At 37.2% G+C, this 17,611-nt stretch overlaps 1 long non-coding RNA gene across 1 annotated transcript; it reads right to left on the bottom strand.

Annotated features, from left to right (window-relative positions):
* Positions 1–357: 357 nt before the first annotated feature.
* On the bottom strand, positions 358–9,315 carry LOC126930923 (uncharacterized). The gene is made up of 4 exons (XR_007717713.1): positions 9,258–9,315; positions 7,408–7,531; positions 3,630–3,804; positions 358–386 (listed from the first exon to the last, which is right to left on the bottom strand). It is a non-coding gene; the product is annotated as an uncharacterized LOC126930923 (long non-coding RNA).
* Positions 9,316–17,611: the final 8,296 nt, after the last annotated feature.

The following is a 17,611-nucleotide window of genomic DNA, read 5'->3' as shown; positions in this document are numbered from 1 at the left end:
GGGCATGTGGCATATGAAGTGTGGATATGGTGAACAAAAGGCTGCTTGACTCTCCCAGGGCACTAAGTGGGACAGCAAGAGATTTCATCAGGATACAATAGTGTACAACTTAAAACTTATGAGTTATTTATTTTTGGAATTTTCCATTCATTATTTTCACAGTTGACTATGGGGACCTGAAACCATGGAAAGCAAACCCACAGACAAGGGGAAACTAATGTACCACTGGCAGCGCTGCTTAAACAAGCAAAAATTTATTCTCTCACAGTTCTGGAGGCTAGAAGTCCAAGATCAAAATGCCATCAGGGTTGTAGGTGTCCATTGAGGCCTCTCTTCCCAGCTTGCAAGCAGCTGCCTTCCTCCTGTATCTTCACAGATTCTTTTGTCTGTGATGAGCAGAGAGAGAGAGGGAGACAGCTCTCTAGTGTTTCTTTCTCTTTTTTTTTTTTTTTTTTTGAGACAGAGCCTCGCTCTGTCACCCAGGGTGGAGTACGGTGGTGCGATCTTGACTCACTGCAACCTCCTTCTCCCGGCTTCAAGTGCTTCTCGTGCCTCAGCGTCCCAAGTAACTGGGACTACAGGCATGTTCCACCACTCCTGGCTATTTTTTGTATTTTTAATAGAGATGGGGTTTCACCATGTTGGTCAGGCTGGTCTCAAACTCCTGACCTTGTGATCCACTCACCTCACCCTCCCAAAGTGCTGGGATTACAGGCATGAGCCACTGCACCGGCCTCTTTCTCTTCCTAGAAGGATAGCAGTCCTATTGGATTAGGGTTCCACTTTTATGTCCTCATTTAACTTTAGCTACCTCTCTAAAGGCCCTGTCTCCAAACACAGTCCCATTGTAATTTAGGGCCTCAACACATGAATTTGGGGAGAGACACAATTTGACCCATAACAGGATTATTTCACAAAAATGGCCCATTTGCATCAGCATCTTTCTTAGAAGGGCTCTTCCAGACTTGCCTCAGGGAGGTTAATCAAATTCCTCAAAGTCACACAGTTAGAAAATGGTAGAACAAACTTTTGGAATCTAGGCAGTAAGTAGGATAGACTTTGGAACCTGTCCTTTTAATCACTATGCATACTGCCTTCAAGTGGGAAATTTTTCATCATTTCCTCCACCAAATAACTATATTTAATTATTTTTATGTTTTTCTTATGCTCCAGAGTCCTGGCAGTTCTCATGTTATTTTTGTCACTGTTTTAATTTTCCTTACCTTACAAAGACTTTTATTCTGGTAGATCATAGCACAAGGGAATTATTTTCTCTTCTGAAACTTGACAGATCAAACACATTTCAGGTTGTCAGATGGAGTAAATCTTTGCAACAACCAGGCAGTTCTAGAAGCACAAATAAGTAGTTCCAGAAGCACAAATACTTTTAACCACTTGTGTACCTAGAAGGGTCAATATAAGACCCATCTAGTGATCTGTGATATGTGCAATATACAATATTAAGGACAACGTGCTCTCACTGGTCCTTATGGTTTCATATCATTTATTTCACCAGGCATAAACATTTAGTTTCTCATGATCTTACCCTTAATACAAACATTAAACTCAAATTAACAACTGGTTAAATGCCTCATATTTAAATATATTGATATTTTTTGCTAGAAAAGAAAAATGAAAGTGATGAATTTTCATTTAGTAGCCTGAAGTTATGTTTCCACCAAACATAGTACCTAAATTCTCATTAGAAATCTGACACAATGGAAATGTGTTTGTTTTTATAAGAGAGAAGTATTGATACGAACATGAAAAGCCTGAAATGCCAAACGCCTGCACGTGTGAATACATGTCACACGAAAGTGGTGTTACAATTGTGACACAGAGACGCAAGCCAGGACTTTCTCAGGGACGGATTTTTCAGACAACTAGTAACTGTGAAAAACTGTTCCCAACAGCAGTCTAAGAGAAGAAAAAGCACAAAATTTCATTTTCTGATGGTAGAGCAGCACCGTCTAATGGAACCTTCAGTGATGATAGAAACGTTCCATTTCCTGTGCTGCCAATGCAGTCACCATTAGCCACATGTGGCTATTGGGCATATGAAATGAGGCTAGCTAGATTTAGAAACTGAAAGATGTTTTAAAACAACTTTTAAAATTGTATTTTATTTAAATCCAAATAGCCACAGGTGGCTGGAGGCTATTGCATAGATAGTACAGTTTTAGAGTGTAGCAAAGATGTTCATATATACTTTGTTTTCTTTATTTTTTGAATGCTTAAGGAAAGGACAAAAATAAATTCTTTGAAGGGAATGGTTTGAGTGAAGAATAGAGGAGGCCACATTCCTGGTCCCAGTTTCCAGTTGCATCCGTCACATGCTTCTCAGTTTCAGTTTGCAGACCCATAAAATTCAATACAAATTGCACTATGGTTTTACTGTGAGAGGCAGCCCTGAATGGTGAACAGGGGATTGGAGAGGGGGCAGCTGATCTATGGCGTTCAGTCTGGGTACTCTGTTCCCTTCACAGGCCCTTGGCTCTCTGAATTTTAGTTTTGACAGCTGAAAAATAAAACGGTTGAACTCAACAAATGCTAGAGCTTCATTGGCCATAATGTTTTACACTCTCATCCAATTGACCACATATTACTAAAACATTTTTTAAGTTACTGTTATTGCTTGGTGGAGATAGAAATAAAATCTTAGAAATCTACTGATTTAAGATAAGCTTTAAGGAAGTGCCAGAAATGCTTTTGATTTTCTGTAGGAAAGGTTTTGTGACAGGTTAGAACTCTAGTAATGGCTCATGTGCATACTTTTCTAACCTAGTAGTTGGCAATAAAAGTTATTTGTGTGCTTATGGCTGCATTGCTATTCCCACAAGTTCCATTGCTTCATACATAGAACAACCATAACTAGACGTGCAAAATGGTCTCAGCGGTGGGCTCTGCCTGGTAAAGGCAGTGTTTACACAAAGTAGTTAGCTATCATCTTATGAGAGGCCTCTAAATCGAATTTGCACATACAAGCAAGGGTTTGCAAGGACTAATCAGATAATTATACCCCAGGCAACCAACTGACATGGCAAGTTGCAGTTTTATTTGCTTTACATTTCATCTCTGATAAAATAGGGTACCATGTAAAAATCAGTCTGTGTGGTGTTTCATTTGTAATTACCAGTGTTCACTAAAACAGGTTATGAATTTATAAGGATCAGGTTGTGCTCTGTGACTTACAGTGCAAAATGACCTCACACTGTAGCAACCAGCAGGGTACCTGGGCCGTCGAGAATTGTTTTGCTTCCTACCCCTCCTCCAACATAAAAGATACGGAGTTTCTTTGAAAAGTAGACAAGAAAGCTCCATCTCCAACCCATGAGGCTTATTATTCTATCATCAGATGTGTGGTTTGTAACATAAAATGTATGTAAGCCAGTCTACACCTAATATTTTAATAGAGAGATGACCAGTTGAAACTTTAAATGCCTAACACTCTTCTCCTTGCTTTTTAGAAAACTCTCTATATAGTTCTAATGGGCTCTTAAAATATGAGGTAACCACCAGAAATAGCTGCTTTATTTAAAAAGCTCACTGTTAAGGTGCTTTTGCTAATCTGACATCAGGGAAAACTCAAGTTCAAATTTCATGCTTTGGAAAGCAATAAAAATCACCACCTGGAAATCCAGAGCCCTGGGCAAATTGTTATTCAAAACAGGTGTGTCAGCTTCATAGCAATATGGCAGAAGTCATTCAGTGGTTCTGGAAAGAAGGCTAAGGTCCCACAGGGCAGCAACTTCCTGGAAGACCTTTGCCTTTAGAGTTCTAGCTTTGCATATCATGTTCACTGTCCTGAAAAGAAAGATCTATTAGGTATGCCTAGGATGGAAATAGGTAAGTTACACCCACTGGTTCAAACCATTGCCCTTAAATAAAAGAACTGAAAACAACAGACTCCACATGTTTATGAGCTGAAATCCTAGTGGGTACTTCTATAAATCTTTTCCATTTTTGATTCTTTTTTTTTTTTTTTTTTTTCCTTCTTGGCTTAGGTCTGGATCATGAAAAGAAATGCTATGCAGTGCCAGAAAGGATATTTGCAGAACTTCCAACCTCACCTTAGTAAATCCCTCTGATGCAGATTCTATGGGGATAATTTCTAGACTTCAAATTATTTAATATGTACCAACCACTAATAATATTCTGAGCAAAAAATCCCCACAGCATTTGATGTTGTCATTAGTTAGAAACTCAAATAAGGTATGAATAGACAGGGTACAAAAATGAACTCACTAATTCTATAAGCCTTTATTACCTATTGTGGTAGGCTGCAATACTATTTCCAACTTTTTACTCTACTCTGTATTCACACCTTTTGCTATGTGGCTTTGCAATTTCTTCCACTAAACATGGAGTATATTTCCCTATCTTGTTAATATCAAGCTTGATCATGTGGCTTCCTTTCACCAGTAAAGTACTAGTCAGCATGACATAAGCAAATGTTTGATGTGTGTGTGTGTGATTGGGCTTGGCCTTTTGTGCTCTTGCCTTCACCACGGGAAATTTTTCTTCTAATCAGCTGCTGCACCTTCAATCTGGGTCCCAGGAACAGACATGGCTCAGCCTGCAGCAAAGAGCCAAGATAACTAGATCCAACACTTGAAGGAGAGCCTCTTTGCTGAGTTCAGCCTAGATCTGCTGACCCACAGCCAACCACAGAATGACACTCTGGAGTATCAGTGCTACATTTTGTATGATGCTGGTTTGAGTGTAGTTTGTTCCTGGGCATTTTTTCAGTCATTGTTGACAATGTGCTAGGCATTGTGCTGGACCCTGGGGATATCAAGAATTAGAGACAGTCTCTGCCTTTGAGAAATTGGGTCTAATTGGAGAGACATGTACATAAACAGCACAATATAGTTAGTATTACAAGAGATCTGAACCAAGTACTTTAGGAAAAAAAAAAAAAAGAGAAACAAATTGATGACCCAGATAGATGTTCATCGCATTAGAGTTAGGCCATATTTAATTTATACTAGTCCTTTTTTTATGCCTGAAAGATAGTTCCTGAGAAAACTGACCTTTCATATACCTAATAAAATCTCAGCTCTTTCTAGTTAATAATTGTGCTTGTTTATAAATCATGTGTTTAAAAATATACTTATTTTATCCTCATTTATTTACATGTGCTTTAAAATGACAACTGATCCAATGCTAAACTTAGGCTAAATCTCTACCATGATTTGAATTCTATTTTATTTCTGGGCATCATAGTGTGTCCTTCTACCTAGCCAAGAAAATATACAAACCATCTGGGAACGGACACGATATATATTATTTCTCTATATGTAAATCTATGTTATGTGGATGTAAGGGCCCAAAGCCAGACTGCTGAGAAGACAGTTCTAAAACTGCAAATTCCTTCCTACCATTTAGAATATCTAATCTTAATCCCACTGTTTGTTTGCATTAAAGCAAAAATGCCATTATTTTTCTGCAAAAGAATTACTTTGCGTTACCCTCCAAATACTGATGAAATTCTGGAGATAGCAAGCAAGGAGGTGAGGAGTGGAAGAATAGATGTTGAAGTTCTTGATCTCAGATGAGGAGAGGCTAATGCTACACGCCATAGTCTTTTCAATGAGAAGTATGGCTGCATCTGCCCCCAGTCTGTCCTAGCCTGGTGGGAGGCCTAAGTAAAGGTACTCAGCCATTGTATCCAAAAATGTAAATATCCCTCTGGGTTGGATAATTCAGGAATGCTGCTGGACGATTAATACTATCCCCAGGATCAGCAGACACTCATCATGGGCAGACACTCAGCACACTGCACTTCCAAGACTTAGGCAAATATCAATCATGAAATTATTTCCATTGAAGATTTAGAATTCTTCTACAAATATGTTACAGAAAGTCACTGTAGTTTGGAACTTACGAATATGAACGTTGGAGCCAAAGGAACTAGGCTGAAATGTTGCATCTGCTACTTCCTAGACATGTTATTTGGAAAAATCAATCTTTCTCTATACCTCAGTTTTCTCATCTGTGAAGTATGTGTAATGATACCACCTATTTCATAAGGTTGTTGAGAAGAGGAAATGAGATAATGCATCTAAATTACTAAGAAAAGTTTATTGCACATATAAAAAGCTAAATGATTGGTAACTATTTTAAATATTCCCCATCTGCCCGACTATGCACGTTGTATCTATTTTGTTATATCATCCCTGCACTAGGACATCATCATCAGAAATGTCTGAGTTGAGAAGGAACTTAAACACTTAGTTTACCCACTCACCTATCACCCCCTCCCAAACACACACACACACACACACACACACACACACATCTTGTAGACTAGAAAACTAAGGTTAAGAGGGTAAATAATTTGCTAAGAGTTTGTGGCTAGACTAGAACTGGGTTATTCTGGTGCCTGATAAAGAGCTATTTCCATTAAACAAAATGGAGGTAAGATAATTTATGTGATCAAAATTTAGTTGATCAAAATTGACCAAAGCTTGCCAGAGAGCTTTGCGCAACCTGTCATGCAGAATCACCACCAAGCTGCACAGACCGAGGTCAGTCAAGCTAAGATCATCATTAGGGTTTGCCAACAGTGCTACCCTTTCTTTTGGCACACTAACTGGTGGAAAAACTTTGGGAATTAAAGTAGAAGCATGGCATATCTCTGTTTCCTGCAATTTAACTTCTCTTTTGCAGAAGCTGTGTTGTGTAAGACCTTAAGCAATTCCTTGTTCACCATGTTGCCAAGGGACTTAATTCTTTTGCCTCTCCAGTGATAGTTAAGATTCTAGCAGTGGCTAGATTTTACCAATTGTATTGATTTAGCTCTTCAGTGGGTACGGGATTCTTTTCCAACTTTGCTACAGCCCTGCCACCTTGACACTCAGAAGTTCCTCTCCACCACCAACACACACACACACACACACACGGACCAGCATCAGTGTTCCTTATGGCAAACCTGTTAGATGGACAAAAGATTACATTGCCTTTTATCTGTGAGAAAATTGAAGTTTAGAGAATTCTTGAGGCTTGCTTCAGATTAAAACAGCAGAATAATGATACTCACCCAATCTTCTGCCTATAAATGCTTTGTTTTTGAGTGATGATGGATGGATCTGTTAGCCATTCTGGTATGGGGCGCCCATTCTCAGGGTTTATGGCTGCTACTCAATGCCAAGGCAAGTGGCTGATGCCAAAGTCTGTTCTATATTTTTCCTTCCCTAAGAAGAGAGCTCAAGAAAAACTCATTTTTGACAAGTGATTTAAAACAGATAACATAGACTTTCCTTTCTGAACTCTGGGCTGGCGTGGTGTTACCCTCAGCCTTCGTGCTCAGATGTTAGTGCTCTCGGGAGAGGAAAAGTGTTGACATTTAGTTCTGTATTTCTAAGTATTAACACACGTGGTGGGGAGCCTTTTACAATTACTCACTCATGCTGAGGTCTTGGGCGGCCCGTTTGAGCCTTTTTCTCCCTGATGTCCCATCAAACTGCCATGAGCCAGCATGGATATTGTTGTCAAGTGTTGGCAGGAAACCCATTCCATTGAAACCCTCCTAGGGGAATGAAAAATATAAGGAGGAGCAAATAAAATGAGGATTTAAATGATCTTTTAGAAATATCTTTAATTGCACACAGAAAGGCCTAAATAGCTACTACTCAACCTCTACAACCCTAAGATGCATGCTTTAAAGTAAGGGCATCAAGGGGGTCACGTTCTTCTTGCTTCCCATTGCTTCCTTCTGTCTCTCCATTCTCCCCCTTTGCTCAAACCCCACACATAGGAGGCAAACCCCCCACAATTTCTGTGTGACCCGAAGGAATGAATCCTGTCATGTTAGTTCCATTTTCCTAATAGAAGTTGTTCTAATAAGTTTAAGAGGCCACCAGAGCCCTTTGAGTTAGGAACAAATCGCAAATCATCATAACACTACACCTAGTCTCATTTTATGACAGCAGTAAATCAAAAGCAGCCTCACAGTGTGAAAACTAGCTACAGCAGTCACAAGTGCCAGGTTCTTGGAAATGCCAATGCCCAAACGTCTTTAGCTTTGCAGTGTATGTTTTGGCTGCCGGAGGCTCAATTTTTCAATTAAGGATTAAAAAAAAAAAAGAGTGTGTATGTGAAAGAGAAAGAGAACAGCTTCAGGTAAATTTGCCAAGCCAGACAATGAGGCTCTTGTTCTTTAGAATTATATTTATTTATTTTAGCTTTACTTTTGTGTTCATATGACTTCGAAAAGAATATTGGATGTGGAGTCCAGCCAAAGAGTGTTTACACAAAATTTAATGTGATTTTGATTGTAAATGAAATACAAGTCTCCTAAAGATGCTACCTGGGTTGGTAACATCAAGGGCTCTAAAAACTTGATGAGATTTCATCTACAGCGCGAGCTTCTTAGGTGTTGGTTAGAATTCCACATGGTTTTGCAAAAGATTTCTTGCATAATTCTAGGCAATGAGAATAACTTAGAAAGAGACTTGGTACATACCCATCATTTAATGCTGTCTTTCACAATAGGCAATTGAATTTTTTAAAATGCCATTACCATTTTTTTACTAGAAAATGATATGAGCAACATGTTTCCTACTAAGCATTGTATGTCAGAGACTATATTGAACTTTGCAGTTGCTCCCTGAAATAATTTTTCAGCTAATATAAATTAATTTTTTAAAAAGCAAATGAGAGCTTAGCAAATGAAACTGAATGACCACAGTTCAAAAGTTTGGATATTAATCCTTGACATGAGTTGTTGCTAATAAATCTTTGGGAAAAAAATTTACCTGACATTCTCTTTTTCAAAATAAAATTATATTTGAAACTACTTTATACCTTTAATTTAGGGGCCACCAAAAGCTTTAAGTTTCTGATTAAATAATAATTCTGTCAGATTAGCCACATGCTGGTGTCCACCATCAAAATCAAAGAATTGTCTTAGGCTGCTACTGCTTCTTCATACCCCATATCCATGGTAGTGGTCAGTTTCTTCCTTCATAATGTCTAAACATCATCCCTCTCTTCCAGGCCCTCTTCTTCAGGAAACATTTTCACAGCCTCCTTACTGACTACCTACTGTCTTCCATAGCCCTTTAATCCTTTCTACATAGCAAAGTCAGATTAAATCCCTCTGAAGCTCCACTTTCACCATGTTACTTCCCTAATGATTTAAGAAGGTACAATGGCTACCTATTGCTTGCCACATGAAATCACACCATCAGCTAGCTGGCATAACTATATTAGTCAAAAAATTAACTGTCACAGTAGCACTCACAGACAGATACCTGAGCACAGACAGGACTCATAGAGGGTTACATCCCCCTGGGCTGGTTATGAGCACGGGGCTGGTCTTAGACAATATGTTTTTAGGTACATTCTATTTCTTAGACTGCCCAGTAGGCTCTGGAAAATTGATTCATTCTAATAACACACATGAAGACAGCTATTAACTAGGACACGGATTTCTTAATTTTCAGTGGTCCAGCCACCACCAGGGCTGGGAACAGGACTGGTCAGATCTGAACAGGGCACTCCCTTCCTGATGAGTGGTTCCCCCGGGAGACCAGACTATTTATCAGAGGGCGTGTAGGAAGCACAAAATCGAAAAAAGGAAATTGATTGTTGCCTGAAGGAAATATGCGTCATACTTATACAACCCAACCTATTGACCTTCTCCACCCAAGGGACAGCTCAGACTACGAAGGAAACAGAGCTATCCTTATCATCTAAATCAAAACACCAATCTCCCTTGCGAGTGGTGAATAAACAGGGATGGTTCTTTTATTTACTATTTGTTTGTGTTAGTTACCTATACTTAAAAACAAACTAACTAAATGTACTTATTGGTTTCCCAACTTTGTGTCATTATGGTACCTTTTTGTGATATGTTAGTACATTTAGCCTTACTTTCACTTTAGGCTTTCTTCCCAATGAATTAAAATTTCATAAATAAGCAATTCCTAAATTACAATACAGTATGAGAAAAAATTACACAAATTCCAGTCATTGCCTGGTGTTAATTTCTTGTGCCCATTTCACTGAGTATGGTTTCCCAACCTTGTCTCCAAATATAAAGATTTATCTGACTTCCATTCATATATTCCTATTGTATCACCAAATGGCCCTGAAATTCACTTCCTCATGGTAAATAATTTACCCAACTCATAGAACCCTACCAGTATTCTGTTTCCTCCACTCAGTTAACTCAACAGTTTTTTATTAAGAGCTTCCTGTTTTCCAGACACTTTGATGGAAATTCAGGCAAGGAGATGAGGAATGAAGACACAGAGATAAATAAGAAAAACAAAGGTCTTGCTCCCCTGAATGAAGGTGTCAGTTGGCGACACAAACAATCACAGCACAATTTGCTAAGAGATGGAATAAGAGGTAGCCATTGGCCGGGCACGGTGGCTCACGCCTGTAATCCCAACACTTTGGGAGGCCAAGAAGGGTGGATCACCTGAGGTCAGGAGTTCCACACCAGCCTGACCAAAATGGTGAAACCCCGTCTTTACTAAAAATACAAAAATTACTCCAGCATGGTGGTGTGTGCCTGTAGTCCCAGCTACTTGGAAAGCTGAGGCAGGAGAATTGCTTGAACCCAGGAGGAGGAGGCTGCGGTGAACCGAGATCATGCCACTGCACTCCAGCCTGGGAGACAGAGCGAGACTCTGTCAAAAAAAAAAAAAAAAAAAAGAGATAGCCATTATGTGTGGAATAAAAGCTGTGAAGAACATGATTCACTTTATCTTGGGGAGTTATCATGTTCTTGGGGTGACACCTAAATGTGATCCTTAAGAATAATGGCCTCCCAAAAATGCCCACACCCTAATTCCCAGAACCTAGAAATATGTATTGTTATGGAAAAAGAGATTTAAGGTTGAAGATGAAATTAAGGCTGCTAATGAGCTAATTAGCAGATGGGTAGATTATCTTGGATTATCTGACTGTGTTTTATGTAGTCACAAAAGTCCTTAAAAGTCAGGGAAGGAGGCAGAAGGGTCAGTATCAGACTGATGTGATATGAGAAACTCATATTGCTAAATTTAAACATGAAAGGAAGCCAAGAGTCAAGAAATGCAGGAACCCTCCTGAACTTGCAAATGGCAAATAAACGAATTCTCCCCTCCAGAAAGGAACACAATCCTGGTATTGCCTGGTACCTTGATTTTAGCCCAGTGAGACCATTTTGGACTTCTGACCTCCAGAACTATAAAATAAAGTTGTGTTGTGTTAAGCCACTAGCTATGGTAATTAGTTACAGCAGCAAAAGGAAACTAATACAAAGGGCAAGTAGGATTTCACCAGTGAAAGCAGCTAGTGAGGGTCTTATAGTCAGGGGATATAATGTTTAATCAGGTACTTGTGGTCTAGGCACTGTCACGTGCTTTTCATATATCATAAGACAACAGAAAATGTACTTTTGTGTGGTAGAAAATTATTAGATGAACTATCAATAAAGGCTATTAGTGATGTAGATTGGAAAATGTGCTTTGAAATCATTCGATGAAGAGTATCAATAAGAATGTTGCAACAATGTGAATTACAGACATTGTGTGCTTTAAATTCCAGGAAATTAAGCACTAGGATACAATGAATGGATGGTATGAAATCACTGCCTTAGTCTAAAGTTCCCATTGCCATCTTTACTTCCACAACAAGTGGCTCCATTTGCAACTCATATTCAATAGATTTTATATTAATCTCATTACTTGCCTCTTGCAAAATCTACTTTTCTTTAAAGTGACCCATTTCTTTTCATGGCACTGTAGTATTCCTAATCACTCAAACTTGAAATTTCTGAATAATCTACCTCCCAACCTCCCTACACTCAACAAATTATCCTGTTGTATTGCTTCTGTCACCATGATCTTCCAGTGTCTTTCTCCTGTTTCTCTTTCCTATTCTACCCATACGTGCCATTTTAAACTATTATTTATGCTCTTTTCCCAATGAGTCACGAACTTCCCTTCCCCTCTTCACAGCTTCTCCATGACGTTTCCTTGCTTTTCTCCTCTTGTGAACTCCAGCAACACCAATTGTTCCTTGTAATACTGAAAACTTCCAGAAAGAATGTCTTTTCTCATGTTTCATCATGCCCATTCTCCCTCAATTTTCAGTTCACTGCTGTTAACCTCATTACTGTTAGCTATTCCATTGAAAAAGTTTTCTCTGAGGTCAAAAGTGACCTTTTTAGCAAATTTCAGGATCTATTTTGAGACTCCCTTCCTTAACTTGACCTCTCTGGGACATTGACATAACTGACAATTCTCTTCTTTCTGAAACTCCTCTTCCTTGGATCTTAAACTGACCTTTTCCTAAACTATACTTTGACTGTCTTACTCATTATTTTCCATCTCCTCTAATAACTGCTCAATGTCTCCTATCCCGCTCTTGGTGATGCTTCCCACAGTCTCAACCTAAAATTCTCATAACTTTTCACCATATTCTACAGATCTCTTCCGAAGGTATTGTGATCTAAGTATATCTTAGAGAATGAGAGAGACCACTAGAATTTCTTAACTCTGATTGTTGGAATTCTTTCTTTCTAGATCATTTCTGAGTACTTGCTATTGGCTCAATAGTATGCTAAATATACAAGAGAAGCCAAAAGTGATGAAGATGTAGCTTATTTTTAAAACTTTATTGTAATTGACAAATAATAATTGCATATATTTATGGAGTACAATATGATGTTATGACAATGCATACATTGTGAAATGATTAAATCAAGCTAATTAACATACCTATCACCTCATATACTACAATTTCTGGAGAACATTATGCTAAAATGTAGTTTCCATCTTTGAAAGTCAATTTAGAGAGATGCAACATATACATATAGAAATTATGACAAATGGTCTAAGGCAAGATTCGTTCATTCATCATTGCCAACGACAATTAAGCAACACTATTTGAGTGTAGTTGTCAAATAAATACGGCTACAAAGAAATGTTTCTTATTTTATGGATAAAAAGGACACTGAGTCAGCAGATCAATAGCCTTTCTTTCCTTGAAGAATTGAGACACAAAGAGGAAATTATATGATGAAAGTGCCCTTAATCATTTTCTAAGTTGTTTTCAGCCTTGAACAAAGGCTCCTTTTGTACTTCCTTCTCACAGTTTGCACAGTTCATTACCTGCAATACAAGTAATTTAAATTAAATCTATCTGTTTGGGTTTTTAAAAATATTTAAAATTTTTTCATCCTTATAGTTAAAAAATAACAGAGGAAATCTATCTAAGGAATTATAACAAGAAAAATATTTCACTGATTAATTAGACTGCTTCAAGACTGTCTCAGCTCTTCTTACTGAGACGTTTATTTATTCGTTTGCAATTACAAATCAAGCACCTGCATTTTCAGGCATTTCTTTCATTAATAAAATAGCCTCAAATATCTAATTAGATAAGGAATGTGAAAATTGATATTTATAATAGATTTATAGATAGATAGATTTCCTCTGTTATTTTTTAACTATAAGGATGAACAAATTTTCAATATTTTTAAATAATTGGTATTATACTACGCCACCTCTGTTTAATAACTATTCCTGGCAGACGGCATACAATAAAAACCCTTTTAGGTCTGGTCTGAATAGGAATCAGATTAACTTAGGCATATCATGATGAAAATTTCTCTTTCTGGTCTATTAGGCTTCAGTTCCAAATTATCTGGAAAATTCTAAGTGCCATTCTCCATTCCTGATTCTCCATCTGGATATTTAGAAACCACACTTCTTACCATGCTACAAATGAGAAAGTATCTGTTCTTACACAAAATAATTTTTCTGTTATATAATTTTCCTTGGGCGAAGGAAAAGAAGCAAATTGTCTACACACTGGTGCCTAATTAAATCCTGGTATGAAAGTTATCAAAATCAATAATAGACATAGGATACCACCACCCTAGGAATAGATGGAGTAATTAAAGCTTTGTGGATTCAACTAAAAAAAATTTTCTGAGCTACAAAATACCTCAAAAATAGCTGGCTCAATACACTAACTAAGAAAAACTAGGTTTCCTCTGATCCATAGCCATTCATCACGTAATGTGAAATGAACTTTTGCACTATTTCAAATTCAAATTCCTCACAAAAATCCACTTCAGGTGAGAATCTGCAGGTCCATTCAACTTAATCTTTAGCATATCTCTCCAGGCATAGACACAGGAATTGATACTAACCCCCAAAAGACAGCCCAAACTAAGCTATAATATCTGTCAAGCTGTTATATATATGAAATATGATCTACACATGAAAAATAAAATAACAAAGTATTTTAAAAGCATAAGTAAAGATCTTTATGACTTTAGAGTAGGCAAGACTTTTTAATAAACACAAAAAGCATTAAGCATAAAAAATTGATAAATTGTATTAAAATTTAAAAGTTCTGTTTGTCAAAAGACATCATTGATGGGTAAACAGGCAGCCCACAGAAGGGAAGAAGTTATTGACAATACACATATCCAATAAAAGACTTGTGTCTAAAAATATAAAGGTCAATCAATCCACAAGAAAAAGATTGACATCCCATGAAGAAATAAGGAAAGAGTTGAGCAGCAGCTTCACAAAAAGGATATCTAAATGGCTAATAATCATCTGAAAGGTACTTAATTTCAATTGTATGTTAGATTGCAAAAATGAATCACTTCTTCTCCCAACCCTGTCTCTACACCCTTTGCCATGCAACTTAGTAGAACTGACTAACTCTCAATCTGAGCAAGGCTAAATGACTCACTTTAACCAATGGGATATTAGCAAATGTCATGCAGACAAAGGTTTGTAAAGCACTTGCACAACTGGGTTTCTTTGCTTTAGCACCTGTGTCATTTCCATGAGACTGCTGGGGCAACTCTGCTGGAGAATGAGAGATTTGTAGAGCAGAGATGAGTCATGCCAATTACTTCAGCTGCAGCTAGCCTAGATCTGCCAGCCATCAGTGGACACCCTCAGTCATGTACGCAAACCCAGCTAAGAGTGGCAGAGTTGCCCAATCATCCCCACCTGACTCCATACTTGAGATCAATACATGAGATCATATCATGATCAAATCATGAGATCGATACATACTTGAGATCAAAACGCTGCAAATAAAAAGTCAATGCACTACTACTACCTACACATTAAAACTGCTAAAATAAAGAAGAAAAAATCCCAAGTGTTGGCAATAATTTAGAGCAATCAGAACTTTCATATGTTGCCAGTTCAAACACTGTGGAAACTGTTTGCAGTATCTTTTATAGTTGAACCTGTGCACACCCAATGACCAGCAATTCTACTCCTAAGCATATACCAAACATAAATGTGAATATGTGTTCACCACAAGGCATGTACTAAAATGTTTATCACAGAACTGTGGTAGTCAAAGAATTAGAAACTACTCAAATTTTCATAAAAATAGAATTTATTAATAAATTGTGATATATTCACTCAGTAGAATTCTACATAGCAGTGGGAATGAACTACCACACCTATTCACACCAATGTGGATAAAATCAACATGCATAATGCTGAACAAAAGAAACTGGACATAAAAGAGTACATGTTGTCTATCTGATTCCATTTGCATAAAAAACAAAAAAGATAATCATAATGTTATTACAAGTCAGAATTGTGATTATTCTTGGGTGGAAGATAGTTATTGGAAAAAATGGAGGCATTCTTGAGTACTAGTAATATTCTGTTTCTATCTGTCTATGCTGTCTATGCTATCTGTTTATGCTGTTGTGTTCCATTTGTAAAAATTTATTGAACTGTATGCTCACAACGTTTGCACTTTTCTACATGTATATTACATTTCAATTAAAATATTTAAAAATTGTCAAAAGTTTACACTGGAGGAGGAATAAAAATTGGTATTAATGGAAATGCACCTAGAGTTTTCAAACTCTTTCAAAAAATTAAAGAAGAGAGAATACTTCTAAATTCATTTCATGAGGCCAGCATTACCCTAATACCAAAGTCAGACAAGAATACTACAAAAAAAAAAAAAAAAAGAGAGAGAGAAAACTACAGGCCAATATGTCTGATGATCATAAAAGCAAAAATCCTCAACAAAATACTAAAAAACAAAATTCAACAACACATTAAAAAGATCATTCACCATGATCAAGTGGGATTCATCCCAGAGATGCAAAGATGGTTCAATATATGTAAATCAATAGGTATGTGTATTTGTCTGTTTTCACACTGCTATAAAGAAATATCTGAGACTGGGTAATTTATAAAGGAAAGAAATTCGATTGACTTACAGTTCTGCATTGCTTGGGAGGCCTCAGGAAACTTACAATAATGGTGGAAGGTGAAAGGGGATGCAGGCACCTTCTTCACAACGTGGCAGGAGAGAGTGACAGCATGTGAAGGAGGAACTATTAAACACTTACAAAACCATCAGATCTTGTGAGAACTCACTCACCATCATGATAACAGCATGCAGGAAACTGCCCCCATGATACAATCACCTCCCACCAAGACCCTCTCTTGACACATAGGAGTTATGAGGATTACAATTTAAGGCAAGATTTGAGTGGAGACACAGAGCCAAAGCATACCAGTATGATACATCCTGCTAACAGAATGAAAGACAAATACCATATGTTAATTTCAATAGATGCAGAAAAAGCATCTGACGAAATTCAACATCCTTTCATGACAAAAACTCTCAACAAATTAGGTACAGAAGGAATGTACTTCAACACAATAAAGGCCATATATGAGAAACTCACAGCTAACACCATACTCAATGAGGAAAAGTTTAAAGTTTTTCCTTTAAGATCTGGAAGAAGGAGAAGATACCCACTCTTGCCACTTCGGTGCAACATTGTACTAAAAGTCCTAGCCAGGGCAATTAAGCAAGAGAAAGAAATGAGAAGTATTTGAGTTAAAAAGGAAGAATTTAAATTGCTTCTGTTTGTAGATAACATGATTTATACATGAAAAACTAAAGACTCCACCAAAAAACTGTTAGAACTAATAAATGAATTCAGTAAAGGTAGAATACAAAATCAAAATACAAAAATAAGTAGCATTTCAATACACTAATAGCAACTTATCTTAAGCAAAATCAAAAAGAAATCCTATTTATAATAGCTACAAAACATACTTAGGAATAAATGTAACCAACCATAAAAACCATAAAACCATCAAACATCCATGAAATAAATTAAAAAGATAAAAATAATGAAAAGATATTTTTATGCATTGATAGAACTAATATTACTAAAATGTTTATACCAGCCAAAGCAATCTACAAACTCAGTGCAATACCTACCAAAACACCCATGACATTCTTCACAGAAATAGAAAAAATAATACTAAAATTTGCAGCCAAAGACCTCAAATAGCAAAGGTTATCCTACAGAAAAAAAAAAAAAAAATGCTAGAGGCATCATACTACGTGACTTTGAAATATACTACAGAACTATAGCAACCCAAACAGCATGATACTGGCATGAAAACAGGAACATAGACAAATGGATCAGAATAGAGAGCCTAGAAATAAATCCATGTGAACCAATTTTTGATAATGTTGCCAAAAACACACAATAGGGGAAAGAGCAGTCTCTTTAATAAATAGTGCTGGGAAAATTAGATATCCATATGTGGAAGAACAAAATTAGACCTTTATCTCACACCAA

The sequence above is a fragment of the Macaca thibetana genome, chromosome 11, assembly GCF_024542745.1.
Source record: "Macaca thibetana thibetana isolate TM-01 chromosome 11, ASM2454274v1, whole genome shotgun sequence".
Classification (NCBI taxonomy): domain Eukaryota; kingdom Metazoa; phylum Chordata; class Mammalia; order Primates; family Cercopithecidae; genus Macaca; species Macaca thibetana.
This window is presented reverse-complemented; position numbering and strand designations above follow the sequence as displayed.